At 46.8% G+C, this 16,009-nt stretch overlaps 1 long non-coding RNA gene across 2 annotated transcripts in view; it reads right to left on the reverse strand.

Annotated features, from left to right (window-relative positions):
* Positions 1–318: 318 nt before the first annotated feature.
* Positions 319–16,009, reverse strand: part of LOC130874990 (uncharacterized) — a 44,474-nt gene continuing 28,783 nt past the window's right edge. Inside the window, exons 1-5 of one of the 2 annotated variants that reach the window (XR_009057158.1) lie at positions 11,450–11,579; positions 4,778–4,867; positions 2,607–2,765; positions 2,391–2,524; positions 319–849 (exon numbers count right to left, since the gene is read on the reverse strand). This is a non-coding gene — a long non-coding RNA (uncharacterized LOC130874990). Of the gene's footprint in view, positions 850–2,390; positions 2,525–2,606; positions 2,766–4,777; positions 4,868–11,449; positions 11,580–16,009 lie in introns of those variants that run through there. The other variant, XR_009057159.1, reaches the window with a different exon arrangement.

The following is a 16,009-nucleotide window of genomic DNA, read 5'->3' on the forward strand; positions in this document are numbered from 1 at the left end:
GAGGCAGAAGCAGGAGGTTCTCTGTGAGTTCAAGTTAGCCTGCTCTACACAGGGAGCTCCAGGATAGCCAGAGCTGCAGAGCTACATAGTGACCAGGGTCTGAAAAATCCAACAAAACAGAACAGAACAAAACAAAAGAATACAGTTATGTTGTTTGCTGTAAAAAGGAATCAAGTGGAGAGGATCATATTAAGTGAATTAAGTCTCAGTTTCAGAAGACATCATATATTTTCTCTCATTTGAGGGTCCCAGACTTTACAGATACACGTGCTCAGAACCATAGAGTTGGCATGCAGGAAAAGTTGAAATTGTCTGGGGAGGAGAGAGGGTAGATGATATGGTCAAAGCACAGTATATACATGCCTGCAGATGGCCTTCTATAACCTTGTAGGGTGATTAAATAAGCAGAATATTTAATAAATGATAAACAGATAGTAACTGTAATAAATGAAAAAGAGCATAGGTGAGCTGAGTCTGGGGCAATGCTGGGGGAGATGGGTGGAGGAACGCCTCCGATGGGCCTCGGGTGGCAGGGTGAACTGGATGAGGCTCAGAACCCAGCGGGTGTGACGCAGTAGGGGGCTGAAGATTGCACTTCCTGGATGGAGGCCAGGTGTCTATGGGGACACTGTGGTTAAGAGCTGGATCTGGGAGGGCGAGTGGGTATTTATGAGGAGCCAAGCAAGCCCTGGGAGAAAATTCCAGAGGGAAGAGTCACAGTGCCCAGGGTAGAGGGTAAGCGGATCCGGTGCGTGTCTCCCACAATATTCCTGGCAAGGAAGTCACCATGCAGAGTGTCAGGAAGGAGTTGGGGTGTTACCAGCTCAGCTGAAGCGCCTTTCATCCCCACTGAAAGAAAGAGGTGATGCGGCTGAAGTTTTTGTTTTTGTTTTTTCGAGACAGGGTTTCTCTGTGGTTTTGGAGCCTGTCCTGGAACTAGCTCTTGTAGACCAGGCTGGTCTCGAACTCACAGAGATCCGCCTGCCTCTGCCTCCCGAGTGCTGGGATTAAAGGCGTGCGCCACCACCGCCCAGCGTGGCTGAAGTTTTGTGTTAGAAAGATGGCTCACACGGATGGAAGTGTAGCTGTGTTGGCAGAGTGCTTGCTTAACCTGCCAGAATCCCCGGGTTTTATACTAGAGTCTCATAAACCAGGCATGGTGCACATGCCTATTGTCTCAGCACTCAAAAGGTAGAGGCAATTGGGGAGGGCAGCAATGAAGAGGAGGAGGAGGAGGAGGAGGAGGAGGAAGCGGAAGGGGAGGAGGAGGAAGCAGAGGAGGAGGAGGAAGAAGCGGAGGAGGAAGAGAAGGAGGAGGAGGAGGAGGAAGCAGAGGAGGAGGAGGAGAAGGAGGAGAAGGGGGAGGAGGAGAAGGAGGAGAAGGAGGAGAAGGGGGAGGAGGAGAAGGAGGAGAAGGAGGAGGAGGAGGAGGAGGAGAAGGAGGAGAAGGAGGAGAAGGGGGAGGAGAAGGAGGAGGAGGAGAAGGAGGAGGAGGAGGAGGAGGAGGAGGAGAAGGAGGAGGAGAAGGAGGAGAAGGGGGAGGATGAGAAGGAGGAGGAGGAGGAGGAGGAGGAGAAGGAGGAGGAGGAGGAGGAGAAGAAGGAGGAGAAGAAGGAGGAGAAGGGGGAGGAGAAGAAGGAGGAGGAGGAGGAGAAGGAGGAGGAGGAGGAGAAGGAGGAGGAGAAGGAGGAGGAGAAGGGGGAGGAGAAGAAGGAGGAGGAGGAGGAGAAGAAGGAGGAGAAGGAGGAGGAGGAGGAGAAGGAGGAGGAGGAGGAGGAGAAGGAGGAGGAGGAGGAGGAGAAGGAGGAGGGGGAGGAGGAGGAGGAGGAGGAGAAGGAGGAGGAGGAGAAGGAGGAGGAGGAGAAGGAGGAGAAGGGGGAGGAGAAGAAGGAGGAGAAGGGGGAGGAGAAGAAGGAGGAGAAGGAGGAGGAGGAGGAGGAGAAGGAGGAGAAGGAGGAGAAGGAGGAGGAGGAGGAGGAGGAGAAGGAGGAGAAGGAGAAGGAGGAGGAGGAGGAGAAGGAGGAGAAGGGGGAGGAGAAGAAGGAGAAGGAGGAGGAGGAGAAGGGGGAGGAGAAGAAGGAGGAGAAGGAGGAGGAGGAGGAGGAGAAGGGGGAGGAGAAGAAGGAGGAGAAGGAGGAGGAGGAGAAGGAGGAGGAGGAGGAGGAGGAGAAGGAGAAGGAGGAGAAGGAGGAGGAGGAAGAAGAGGAGGAGAAGGAGGAAGAGGAGAAGGAGGAGGAGGAGGAGGAGGAGGAGAAGGAGGAGGAGGAGAAGGAGGAGGAGGCGGCGGCGGCTATTTTGGCTTATAGTTTTAGAAGTTCCAACCTGTGATTGGTAGCTCTGCTGCTTTGGTTCCTAATGGTACATCATGGATGGAATGTGTAACCTCTTACCTCATGTGTAACCAAGGTGAAAGACAAAAAGGAAGAAACCATGATTCCACAGGCTCTCTGAAGGGCCCATCCCCGGTGACCTGGAAACCTCTTATAGGCTCCTGTCCTCAAAGTTTCATTACTTTCCTGCGGTGCTGAGTAAGCAAGACATGGCAAGTCATTCAGACATGAACTTCACAGGAGAGGAGGGATTCTAGGAGGGATCCAAATAGCTACCTGGAGAATGCACCACTCAAAACGCAAGGAGTGCTCAGGAAAGTTGCTCCCAAGCTGTGCCTCCAGGAAAGTCCCATAGTATCAGAAAGAAGACACGACCTGTGTTTGTTGGTCACCATGCTGTGAAGTCAGAGTCAGTGGTACAGGATACCCTTATGTCTGGAAACAAAATGACATCGCAGTAAATTAGACCTGGATTAAAGAGAAAGTTCCTAGGGAAATTTATACAATGCTTAGACCAGAAAACTCACAGACATGCTGTATGGGCATACGTGAGACTCAGCCAAGAACCTTCACAGGAAAACATAGCTATACACACCTGATCCGAAAGCCAAGATAATGAAGCAGTGGTCTAGGGGTGGAGCTCACTGCTTGCCTAGCATGTATGAAACCCTGGGGTCAGTCTCCAGAGCCACATGATCCCAGCACGTGGAAGATGAGAGTGAGTCTAGCCTGGGCTACATAGTGAGATCTTGTTTCAAAAAAAGTGTACGAAGAAATCAGTCAGAAATTTGAAATGATAACCACGAGTCTTTTTTATTTTTTATTTTTAAAGTGTAGGCTCAGATGGTCTTTTTGTTTGTTTTGATTTTTTGAGACAGGGTTTCTCTGTGTAGCTTTGGAGCCTGTCCTGGAACTGGTTCTTGTAGACCAGGCTGGGCTTGAACTCACAGAGGTCTGCCTGCCTCTGCCTCCCAAGTGCTGGGATTAAAGGTGTATGCCACCACCACCACCTGGCTAGATGGTCTTCTTAAAACTTGTTTATTTTATGTGTGTGTGTGGCATGTGAATACCGTGGGATGTATGTGGAGGGCAGAGACTAACTTGCGGGAGCTGGTTCTCTCCTCTACCACGTGAGCCCTGGGGATCAGACTCGGGTTTTCTGCTGAACCACCTCCCGGGTCCTGGGCGCAAATGGTCTCAACAGGTATGCTCTATTAAATCTTCAAAGAATGTGAGATCGCTGTTCCCAATTCTGTTCCAGAATTAGATGAATCAGGAAAGATGCCACTTCATTTAGTAAAGTTAGTTAGTGCAACTAACTTGTACCCCTTAGCTATTGACCTAGTTAATTTAAACTAGTTAGTTAGTGTAACCTAGATTTGAGACTGGTAAGGAAAGACATTGTGTGTGTGTGCATGTGTGTGTGTGCGTGTGTATGTGCATGTGTGTGTGTGCATGTGTGTGTGTGCATGTGTGTGTGTGCATAAGTGTTCAATATTTGTGAATATATGTGCATGCACACATGTGGAGGCCAGAGGTGGATGTCGGGTGTCTTCCTCAGTAACTATTCATCTTATTTTTGAGACACGGTCTCTCACCAGCTCATCTTGACTGGCTGGCCAGTGAGCCCCAGGATTCTTGTGTCTGCCTCTAGGATTGCAGGTGTGGCCATTCCTGCTTTTTTAAATGCAGGGTCTGGGGGATTGAACCCAGGCCCCCATGCTTTCTCAGCAGCTGCTTTACCATCTCAGCCATCTCCCCAGCCCTGACAGATTTTTAGTGAACACGTAACTTGAGGGTTATGAAACAGCCCAGCTTTAGAAACCCATCAATTAAAATCCTGACATTAATGAATGAAAAGACCAAGTCACTACAGATTCAAAAGCACTTGAGGGATTCTAATGAAAAACCTCTTAGAAAACCAAGAGTGGAAGGGATTCCTGGTGTTCTTTTCAATTCATTGTTATTGTATGTGGGCCTGGTTTGGGGTGGGGTGGGGTGGTGCGTGTGTCATGATGTGTGTGTGGAGCCAAAGGATAACCTCGTGTGGTCAGTTCTCTCCTTCCACTTCTGCACGGGCTCTGGGAATCAGATCATGTTGTCGGGCTTGCTGGGCAAGCACCTCTACCAGCTGAGTCATTTCACCAGCTCAGGCTTCTCCATTTTATAAGGAATAGATACCGGAACACTTACAAGAATCACAATTAATGACGATATCTTTGGTCCATTTATACTAAGATTTAGAACAAAGCATACTTTCATTACCACATTACTGTGTTTTTTCTTTCTAAATTTTAAATTCCATTTTATTATTTACTCATTTGTGAGTGTGTGTGTGTCTGAGTGTGCAAGCAGACGACAGCTTGCAGGATCTGGTTCTTTCTTTCCACCCTGTGAGTTACAGAGATGCAGCTCAGGACACCAGGACTGGAAGCAAGCACATTTACCTATCTGCTGTGTTGGGTCTTCTCCTTTTTCTTCTTCTCCTCCTCCTCTTTTTCTTCTTCTTCTTTTGTTAAGATACAAGCTAGAGTTATCTGAAAAGAGGAAAAATTTAGTTGAGAAAACGCTTCCATCAGATTGTCCTTGTTGGCAAGCCTTTGGGGCATTTTCTTGACTGCTGATCGGAGTGGGAGGCACAGGAGGGCTGGGAGGGGCCACCCGAGGGCCCACCCACCCCACTGTGGGCAGGGCTACCCCTGGGCAGGTGGTCCTGAGTTGTATAAGGAAGCCGACTGAGCAAGCCAGGAGAGCAAGCCAGTAAGCAACACTCCTCTATGGCTTCTGCTTCAGCTCCCGCCTCCAGGTTCCCGCCTTGAGTTCTTGCCCTGATTTCTCTCGGTGATTAGTGTCACCTAAGTATTGTAAGCTGAAATCCCTGCCCCCAAGTTGTTTTCAGTCATGGTGTTTATCATAGCATTAGAAACTCTAGCTAAGACGTTTTCTGAGCACCCCCGCCCCACCACCTTTTCTTTCTTTGACATATTATAATATCGGCCAAAGCTTAGAACAAGGAAAAAGCATGAGAGACACAGGAATGGAGGGAGTAAGACTCATTTGGAGACAACATGATCAACTGCACGGGACCCCCAAGCTGATCACCAGGAAGGCTATTAGAATATTGAGAACACTCAGAGAGGCCACAGACTGCCTTGCATGCCGAAGGCATTGCTTTATTCCCAAGGTGGCAGAGCTTTGACAGCAACTACTTTTGGTCCCATCGGCTTCATGAAGACTCTTGAACATATTTTCTCCATCTTCCCCTTCCCTTCCTCCAGTTAAAATAACTCCCTATTAAAGCTGTAAAAACGGACATTTCTTAGCTCATGGGTTGTGGAAAGAACAGCCAGGAGCAGGGAACTCCCTGCTCTGTAACACACAGCATTGGAAAATAAGTCGTTGCTTGCAGTAGCGTCGAGACTATAAACTATCAGGATTTACCTGACACAATCGACCTGAGCAAGACCATCTTGGGGAAAAACAAAACAAAACCTCCTTGCCATAGGGAAATGCATAAGAACTGAAAACAAACAAAACAAAAACAACATTTTATACACACAGGCGGGATGAGCTAACATGATAAAGGTGCTCAACCCGTAGCTGTAGCTATGCTGCTAGTAATCCTAAAAATAAGAGAAATTCAACCAGACCTCTTGAAGAGCCCAATAACCCCGTTCTAAAGCTTGTACAAAACAATAGCGGGCTGTGGATAACAAGTTAGAAAAGAACAAAATTGGCTTGTTTTCTCCTTTGGTGTCACTGTATCCTCTTTCTCATTGAGTATAGATACGCCAGGTGTTAGCCAAGCACGTAGCTACCCAACTTGACATCAGAATTCTTATCATGAAATATGGCCTGGGACCAAATTCCAGGCAGTAGAACATGAGCAGAAAGACAGGCAGACAGCATAAAGAACATCTCTCTCCTTCTAGAATGTTCAGTGGATCACACTCTGGATGAGGATCATGTCCAAGGGAATAGAAGAGCAAGGAGATTCCCAGACTTTGAAATTCTGGGTGATCATATGTGAAAAACTGTCCTTCCATGGACAGCCACCTCCTTAGATGCTCACACAAGGAGAAACATACTTTTCATCTTAATATTTTTTCTCATCCTTTCTTTTTTCCTTTTTTCCACCTTCCCTCCCTCCTTTTCTCCTTCCTTCCTTCCTTCCTTCCTTCCTTCCTTCCTTCCTTCCTTTCTCCCTCCCTCCCTCCCTCCCTCCCTCCCTCCCTCCCTCCCTTCCTTCCTTTCTTTGAGCTAATGTCTTGTGTAGCACAGGCTAGCCTTGAGATCACAATTTGGCTAAAGATGACTCTGAACATCTGGTCTTCCTGTCTCTACCTCCTGTGCTGGAACTAGCTCTTGTAGGCTAGGCTGGGCTTGAACTCATAGAGATCCGCCTGCCTCTGCCTCCCAAGTTCTGGGATTCAAGGTGAGCCCCCCCCCACTGCCTGGCTTTGGTTTTGCTTATGAAAACATAGACAGTCCCTGATCAAGAATTCCTGAAGTAGGAGCTGGAGAGATGGTTCAGCAGTGAAGAGAGCCCTTACTACTTTCGCAAATGACCTGAGTTTGGTACCCAGCACACATGTCAGGCAGCTTACAATCACCTGTAACTCTCCAGGGCATCTGATGCCTCCTTCTGGCCTCTGAAAGCACTGCACACACAGACATACACACACACGTGTGTGTGTGTGTATATGCACACACGAGCGCATGCACACACACTATACACACCATTAAAAACTAACAATAAAATTTGAATTACAAACACTTGACCGAAGCCTGACGTTCATGTGCATAGGCACATGTGCACACACACACACACACACACGTGAACTTGTGTACTCACACATAAAAGCAAGTGAAGCAAACAACAACAACAAACAAAGAGAAACCCGCCAACAAAAGAGACAGATGGTGACGGCTATGAGGAGATAAATTCCAGACAAAGAATCCCCGGTGACTAAGACACATGTGTGTGGATGTCCCAGCTCACCATCACAAAGGAAATGTAAATCTGAAGCGAGTTCCCACTCTGCGCCCATCAGAATGGCAAATCAGGAGGGTGGGTAATGGATACCAGGTGTTGACAGGTGCGTGGGGAGACGAGGCCTTTGTCACCCATGAGTGTGGGAGTGGGAACAGGTGCGACCAGTCTGGAAAACAGTCTTTATTTTGATTTCGTTTGCATAGACTCTGGGGCCAGGAATCCCATTCTTGGGTAAAGAGCCCAGAAAATTTCCTCAAGTGGGGACAGGAAGGAAGGCATTAAAGGTGGCAGGGAATGATGGCCAGCAGTGAGATGAAAGGGGTGGGGGGTCCCCCTAGAAGTGAGCACAGATCTGAAGCAATGGATAAGGTGTGCATGGAGCCCATGGAAGGTGTGGGGAGGAGCACAGGGGAAGAGGGAAGGCACTAGATTATGCTGGTGATTCTCAATTAAAACTTCATTTGTCGTGTGTGTGTGTCAGAGAGACAGAGAGAGACAGAGAGAGACACAGAGAGAGAGAGGCAGAGAGAGAGTCAGAAAGAGAACGAGACAGAGAGAGAGAGACAGAGAGGCAGAGACAGACAGACAGACAGACAGACAGAGAGACGGAGAGTATGTTTATGCATGTGGAAGCCTGGTGACAAGCAGCTGTTTAAAAAATAATTGTTTTCATTTCATTTCCTTTTATTCATCTGTGGTAGGTTCTTTAATTGTATTTTATTAACTTTTTGTGTGTATGTTGTATATGTGTGGAGGCGTGTGTGCCACAGTGTGCTCAAGGTCAGAGGACAACTTGTCACCACCCCCGCCATATCTTCTAGTTTCTGTATGCACAGGTTTCTTGGGTTTATGAAGTGAGGTGCCTAGGGTGTTAGGGTTGGATTAGGGTTAGGGTTAGGGTTAGGGTCAGGGTTAGGTTTAGGGTCAGGGCTAGGGCTAAGGGTTAGGGTTAAGGTTAGAGTTAGGTTGTATGTGTGTGTGTGTGTGTGTGTGTGTGTGTGTAAGTCCAGAAGTTAATGTCAAATATAATCCTCTCCCAGATTCCACAGATTTTTGTTTATTCATTTTGACACAAGGTTTTTCACTAGTGTAGGACTGGCCAGGTAGACTAGGATGCCTGAGCAGCAAGCCCAAGGAGCCTGCCTGTTTCTTTCTCCCCAGTCATGAGCTGACAAGCAGGTACCACCATGTCTGGATTCTTTCATGTGTGTTTAGAGACAGAAGTCGGGTCCTCCTGCTTGTCCAGAAAACATTTTACGGACTGAACTCTTTCCCTAATCTCTACTATATTGTTTGAGACAGGGTCTCCTCAGTGTTGAGGGAGCTCGAGGATTCAGGATTCAGCCAGGCTGGCTAGCCAGCTGACTCTAGTAACCCTCCTGTCTCCACTCTCCCCAGCACAGGCTGCCTGACTGGCTAATTTACATCCATGCTGGGTGGCTGAACTCAGGCCCTCAGCTTATGTGGCAAACACTTTCCTCAGCCATCTTCCCAGTCCCCAGGGAATAAAACACAGGAACCACTGCATTCCTTCCACACGGCTCCCCACTCTCTCCTCTCCTTCTCTCCAGAACCACCCACCCTGAGCTCCTCTCCTTTGCACACGGTTGTATCTTCACTCATAGAAAAGCATTCACAAACAAAATACCGTGCTGTTTTGCATGGCTTAAGATTTTGTATAAATACTCCCAGTCTGCCCTACCTCCTTGCCAGTTGCTTTTGGGTACACACAGTTTAGCCAGCACCCTGGTTGACACAGGCACCTTCCACCCACTGTCCCGTATTGCCGATATCTATCCCATAGTAAGTCTCCATGGCTGCCATTCACACCAGTTTCCCATTGATGGAGAACATTGTTGTTTCTAGCTTTTTGCTTTCTTGACAATGGTTCAGTAAATATTCGTGTGTGTGTGTGTGTGTGTGTGTGTGTGTGTGCGTGTTGGCACCCATATGCACGGCTTTCTGCTGGAGAAGGTTCCAGTTGTCTGTGGTATATAACAAATTGTCTTAAAACATCATGGTTTGAGGACCATCTCTCTGTAATAGAGTCAGGTGTGGGACACGCCCCTGTAACTATAGCTCTGGGGAAAGGGCAGCGGGATCCCTGGGGCTTGCTGGCCAGCTAGGCTTGATGAACTGGTGAGTTCCAGGCTCAGTGAGAGTCTGTCTTAAAATTAAGGTGGAGCTGGGCATGGTGGCACACACCTTTAATCCCAGCACTCTGGAGGCAGATGAAGAGAGATCTCTGGGTGTTGGAGGCCAGCCTGGTGTACATAGTAAATTCATGGTCAGCCAAGGCTACATAGTGAAACCTTGTCTCAAAACCCAAAACAAATAAATAATAAAAAATAAGGTTGAGAGTGACATCGACCTCTGACCTCTACACATACATGTATCAGCACATACACACACACACGCACTCATGCACGCACATACACACTGTGGTTTGAAACAAACTCTACTTCATTATGTTTCACTGTGTCAGGAATTTGGGGGAGGGCTGAGCTGGGAGTGGCTTTGTTAGGATGAGCTACCAAGGACTACCTGTAAGGGAGGTCACCAAGACTATGAGAGCTCCAGTGTTCCTTGTGTGTACACATGTGTACACATGGAGGTCAGAGGCTGAGGGACCTCATTTTCTGGGACTCTCAGTGAGTCTGGAGTTTGCCATTCCAGGTTGGCCAGGCTGGTGGTCCTGCCTCTCTGACTTGTGTCTCCACAGGTCAGGTGTACACCACTGTTCCTGGTTTGTATGTGGACCCTGGTGCTTGAACTCAGGCTCTCATGCTTGGACAGCGAGCACTTTTCCAACTGCACCATCTCCCCTGCTCTTAGCTCCATGTTCTAAGGCTCTCCAAGGCGGTGTCTACAGAGGGAAGGTCAGAGTTCAGAGTTCAGTTGGTCCTGCCCACCTCTTGGGAGAACTTACGGAGATTGTAATGGATGTATATTGCTTCCACATATCTCCCTTGGCAGTATTGTACCCTGATATTCATTTAAAACTGTGTCTTAGGTGAAGACAAAACTTCAGTTCTTCGTTTCCTCAAAGTCAAAGGTGAGCAGGCGACCCAGGCAAGGCAGCCAGTGTACTGCGTACAATACAACCCCAGTCACTGCACAAGAAGTCAGGCTCAGAGTTCCATTCATGGAATTAAGAAAAGAGGTTTTCTCTACCCTCTGAAGACTTAGTGTGGTGGTCTGACTAAGAATGCCCCCCCAAAGGCTTATGGGTTTGAATGCTTGGTCACCAGGGAGGGCACTATTAGGAAGTGTGGCCTTGTTGGAGTAGGCGTGGTCTGGTTGGAGGAAGTGTCTCACTGGGGATTGGCGTTGAGGTCTCATAAGCTCAAGCCAGGCCCAGTCTCTCTCTCTTCCCTGCTGCCTGCCAACCCAGATCTAGAACTCTTAGCTCCTTCTCTGGCACCAAGTCTGCCTTTATGTCACCATGCTTCCTGCCATGGCAACAATGGGCCAAGCCTCTGAACTGGAAGCCAGCCTCCTCTCCAAAAGTTGCTGTGGTCATGGTGTCTCTTCACAGCATGACAAAGACACTTGGACGACTAGACCTGGATTTGGCCGCACCTGAACCCAAACTATTTCCCTCATTTAGTTTTTTCTCTTTTTCTTCTTCCTCCCCTCCTACATTTTTTCTTTTTTTATTCTTTTTCTTTTTTTTGGCAATATGGGCTTATGTAGTTTAGGCTGACCTTGAAATAGGCTTTTAGCAGTGGGTGGCTTTGAACTCCTTATCAGGTCCCCACTTTGTAAGAGCTAAAATTACAGCATGCAACCACATACTGGTTTCTTCAGTGCCAGAATCAACCCAGGGCCTCACTCATGTTAAACAAGCACTCTACTGACTTAAATACATCACCTTCTCTAGATGGCACTTTTTGTGTGTGTGTGTGTGTGGGGGGTGATAATTCAAAGTCCCCGGGACTGTGCAATAGAGTTTTCCCTCAAGAAGTGGGAGGAAGTTGTTCATAGCAGACTCTAGGTGAGCTTCCGCTAGAAGTCCACCATGATAGTGTGTTGGCTGTGATACTCCTGGCAGCATGGTGGCTGGGCGCAGAGCGGGGAGACTCCCATGCCAGCTTACTCCTGTGTGCATCTCTCTTCATACCTGCTTCTCGGTGCTGCCCACCCCAGAGCCGGGGGCACATCTAATGTATGATTCCGACAGTCTCAGGGTGCAGGTCCTCCCACCAGAAGTGAGGTTCAAGAGATGGGTGACCAAGGGCAGTGCTTGTTCCAGAGAGATGAGCTGGGAATGAAGGGATGCTGGGCAGCTGCAAAAGACCAGAGGGCAGTGGGCCGGGTGCTCACCAGCTTGCAGGAACCTATCATGAGTGTTTTAATTTCCATCCTGGTAGACACACTGGAGCTCATTAGCAGTTAGCTTTAGTCTTCAGCTTCGCAGTCTTCCATGTACACCAGTTCACTAGTCCATTCTGTTTTCATCCTGCACCCACCTAAGTACCTCTCCAGTCACTCTCCAAGTCCCCTGTCCATCCACCCTTTCAGTCATTCACCCTCTGGTCACTTGATGGAGGAAGGTCATGGGCTAATAAAGAAACTGCCTTGACCCATTTGATTGGCCAGCCTTTAGGTGGGAGGAGTAAGCAGAATAGAATGCTGGGAAGAAGGGAAGTGAGCTCAGAAGCCATGCTCCCCTCTCCCGGACAGATGCAATGAAGCAAGCCACTAGGTCAGACATACTGAATCTTTCCCGGTAAGACTGATGCTACACAGATTATTAGAGATGGGTTGATCAGGATATGAGAATTAGCCAGTAAGGGCTAGAGCTAATGGGCCAAGCAGTGTTTAAATGAATACAATTTATGTGTTGTTATTTCAGGGCATAAGCTAGCTAGGCTACCAGGAGCTGGGGCGGCAGGAACGCAGCCCGCAGCTCCCCACAACAGAATGGCCCCCAACGTGTGGACAACTGCATCCACAGAAAGCCTGAGAAAGCTTGGGAAAGAATAGAGTAAAGCATGTTTTCTTGCTAGCAGCAATTTCTCTGGTCTGCTCTGCCTGCTAGAGGGAAGCAAGCGCTCTCATCTAAGAGAGGCTTCCTGACTCAGCTTTAGCTGCAAAACCCTGCTGCTCATTAAGAGGTCCTGCCACGAAACACTTAAATGGTATTGATAAAAGCTGACTGAATGCTTGTTTGTTTTCAGCCATAGCAGGAAAAAAGTTGTACTGTTTTAAAATGCTGGTGTTCCGGTCTGTCCTGTCAGGGCAAACTCTGACTCTTTCAGGCAGACGATCTGACTACAGAATGTTTGAGTGTGGTTTCTGAGTGCAATGCTGCAGCTTGCTTGCTGGCAGGGACCCTGAAACGCCATAGAGTTTTGGCAATAAAAATGGCTACAGCCAGTACCTCAGCCATGAGGCTGGAAAGCTAAGGAATGGGCTGGATCCAGCCATCAAAGCCACAGCTTTAAACCTACCCATATTGCTCAGTAATTTCAAGGCTCATGTGGTCAGAAAAAGAGAGATATACAGTAAAAGAAAGATTCAAAGTCAAAGAAAATATTTAAATGATTTACAGTGTGTTAAAAATATATGCAAGCTAAAAGTTAAAGTACTTAAAAGTAAAAAAAAAAAAAAGGAAGAAAGAGAGTAGTTGGGTGTGGTAGTACACACCTTTAATCCCAACACTTGGGAGGCAGAGGGAGATTGACCTCTGTGACTTCAAGGTGTGGTAGCACACACCTTTAATCCCAATGCCTGGGAGGCAGAGACAGGTGGATCTCTGAGAGTTCAAGGACAGCCTGGTCTACAGAGTTAGTCCAGGTTAAAGATACAGAGAACCTGTCTCAAAAAGCAAAAAATAAAAGTAAAAATAAACAAAATAGAGGTTAAAATAAAGCCGCACAAAGATGGAAAATACACAGAGAAATTTGATACTGTATGCTATTATGCTCTGTTTGAATTGTTTTAATGCTGAGAAAGGAGCAACAGCTGCTAAAAGATATTTGTTTATAAATGCTACTCAACTAATCCAACATAGATATTTTGAAAATACCTTGACTTCAGAATTTGGATCTAAGGATATGATACTTTGGAAAAGAGATTCTTCTTTTGTTTTCACAGACGATAACACCCTGTGGATTGCTTCCATCCCAATATGGTATGATAGACCATGCCCTCCTGAAAAGTTGCTGTGAACACCTTCAAAAAATTACTTCACTTGACTACTGACTGAGTTGAATCTAGCACACAGGTTATCCCATAAAAGACCTGAATAACAGCACCCCCATTCAGCAGGAAGCAGTTTGGAGAGAAATAACTACGTCCATATTCCCAAATATTGTTTATAAATGTTCTTTTACATTTAAAGGGGGAGATGATATAGGTATGAATAATTTGCATTGCTATAGTTTTTAAGGTCAATTTTGTTATATGTATATGTATTTCTGATATTGATTAAGGTATTGTGATTGCGTAGCTCATGTAAAAATGTTATGTATATAAGTTGTTAATGAATAGTTATCTATAATAGTCAAGTTTGTAGTCATGTTAGATTTTCTAGATGTACATAGATATATTTTAGATAGACATTCTTCATATCTTTCAAAGACTACGGAATATGCTATTTAATGTTTTAATAACTTAGGACTTTTCATGACAATGAGACACTCTGCTCCTGGCAGCACCAATCTACTTCAAGAAGAAGATGGGCATCAAAGAGGATCCTTATGGAGTTTGATAGCCATTTGGGCAAGAAACTGCTCTTGCCTGGACTGTTGCATAAACTGGACACAGAGAACCCACAGAGAGAGGACTGCTGAACTTGCCTAAAGGTGAGATGATCTTTCGGGATTCCTGATTCATGAAGGAGTCTGCGAGACATTCTGTAGGACACAGAAGATAGTGACTGAACTGCCTTTGAAATTTCCTGCTTCATGGAAATGTCTTTGGATACTATGGACCTGTAGGCCGAAGATGGATGCCCCAACGGTACAGAGGAACTTTGGGTGACTGTCCAGGCAGCGAGATGTCTCTGTCATTTCTAGAGTTTGGAAGTTGCTTATTTCTTGTTTGCTTAGGTAATATTGTATCTTTCTGGAGTCTTTGATGGAGTTAAAGAATAGTTAGTTATGGTTATAGTTTTCCTTAGTTATGATAAAGATAAAATAAATGTAAATATTGTAATTTTTACTTGATAACTGTTATATGTAATTTTGCTGTGTTGAAGCTAAAGCCTTCCCTTTTTTTTTGTTTAAACAGAAAAAAGGGAAATGATGGAGGAAGGTCATTGGCTAATAAAGAAACTGCCTTGGCCCATTTGATTGGCCAGCCTTTAGGTGGGTGGAGTAAACAGAATAGAATGCTGGGAAGAAGGGAAGTGAGCTCAGAAGCCATGCTCCCCTCTCCTGGGCAGATGCAATGAAGCAAGCCACCAGGTCAGACATGCTGAATCTTTCCCGGTAAGACTGATGCTACACAGATTATTAGAGATGGGTTGATCAGGATATGAGAATTAGCCAGTAAGGGCTAGAGCTAATGGGCCAAGCAGTGTTTAAATGAATACAATTTATGTGTTGTTATTTCAGGGCATAAGTTAGCTAGGCTACCAGGAGCTGGGGCAGTAGGAACACAGCCCACAGCTCCCCACAACAGTCACTCGTCCAACCCTCTATCTACTTGCATACTTAGACCCAGCCTCCCATCTGTTCACTCTTCCACACACCCATCCATCTTTCTATCTACCCTAAAACTCATCTGCTTATCATTCTCACACCATCCACGGATCCATTTTTCCATCCATCCACCCACCCATCTATCCATCCATCCATCCATCCATCCATCCATCCATCCATCCATCTATCCACCCATCCACCCACCCATCCATCCACCCATCCATCAACCCATCCATCCATCCACCCATCCATCCACATTGCTATCCATACACCATTCACTCATCCTCCCATTTATCTACCCTCCTACTCATCCATCCATTGATCAGTCAATCCACCCAATCCTTTTCCCATTTGCCCATATTTCCACCTACCTATACATTGTTCATCCATCTATCTATTCACTCATCCACTTGACCACCCACCGACCTACCCATCTACTTCACTCTCACCAAGGGAAGTAATGACCAGTCTTCAGGAGTCAGAAATGTGTTTGCAGTTTTATCTCAGCACTTCCAGGTTTCCTTTAGATAGGTCACTTTCCCTTACTGCCCTTCATTTCCTTCACTTCTATCATGGGAATGAAAGCAGTGCCTTCCTCGTAGGTTTGTCTGTAAGGGTTAAATGAGATACAGATGCATAAGAGGTTGTCATCTGGCCTCCATGTATAGGTACACATCCACATGCACACATCCACATACTACAGACACACACACTGGGGGGCGGGAGGGAGGGAGAGGGAAAGGCACACAGAAACACAATGCTTCATACTCATTCCAGAAGGCAGAACCTAAGCGACACCAAGATAGTAAGGACAGTCTTCACAGCCCCCAGCACACTGACCACTGGCATTGGTTTCAGAACAAGTTGCTCTGTTCTTGGGTTCTGGGGTCTCATCTCACTCATTTCTGTCCAGTCCTTTCCCATGGGCAGGAACTCAAAGGCATGGATGGAGGAATGCCAGTTCATTTTGTGATGGTCTGAATGAGAATGCTCCCACAGGCTTGTAGTAGGAGCTGCGGGCTGTGTTCCTG

Source organism: Chionomys nivalis, chromosome 5 (genome assembly GCF_950005125.1).
Source record: "Chionomys nivalis chromosome 5, mChiNiv1.1, whole genome shotgun sequence".
NCBI lineage: Eukaryota > Metazoa > Chordata > Mammalia > Rodentia > Cricetidae > Chionomys > Chionomys nivalis.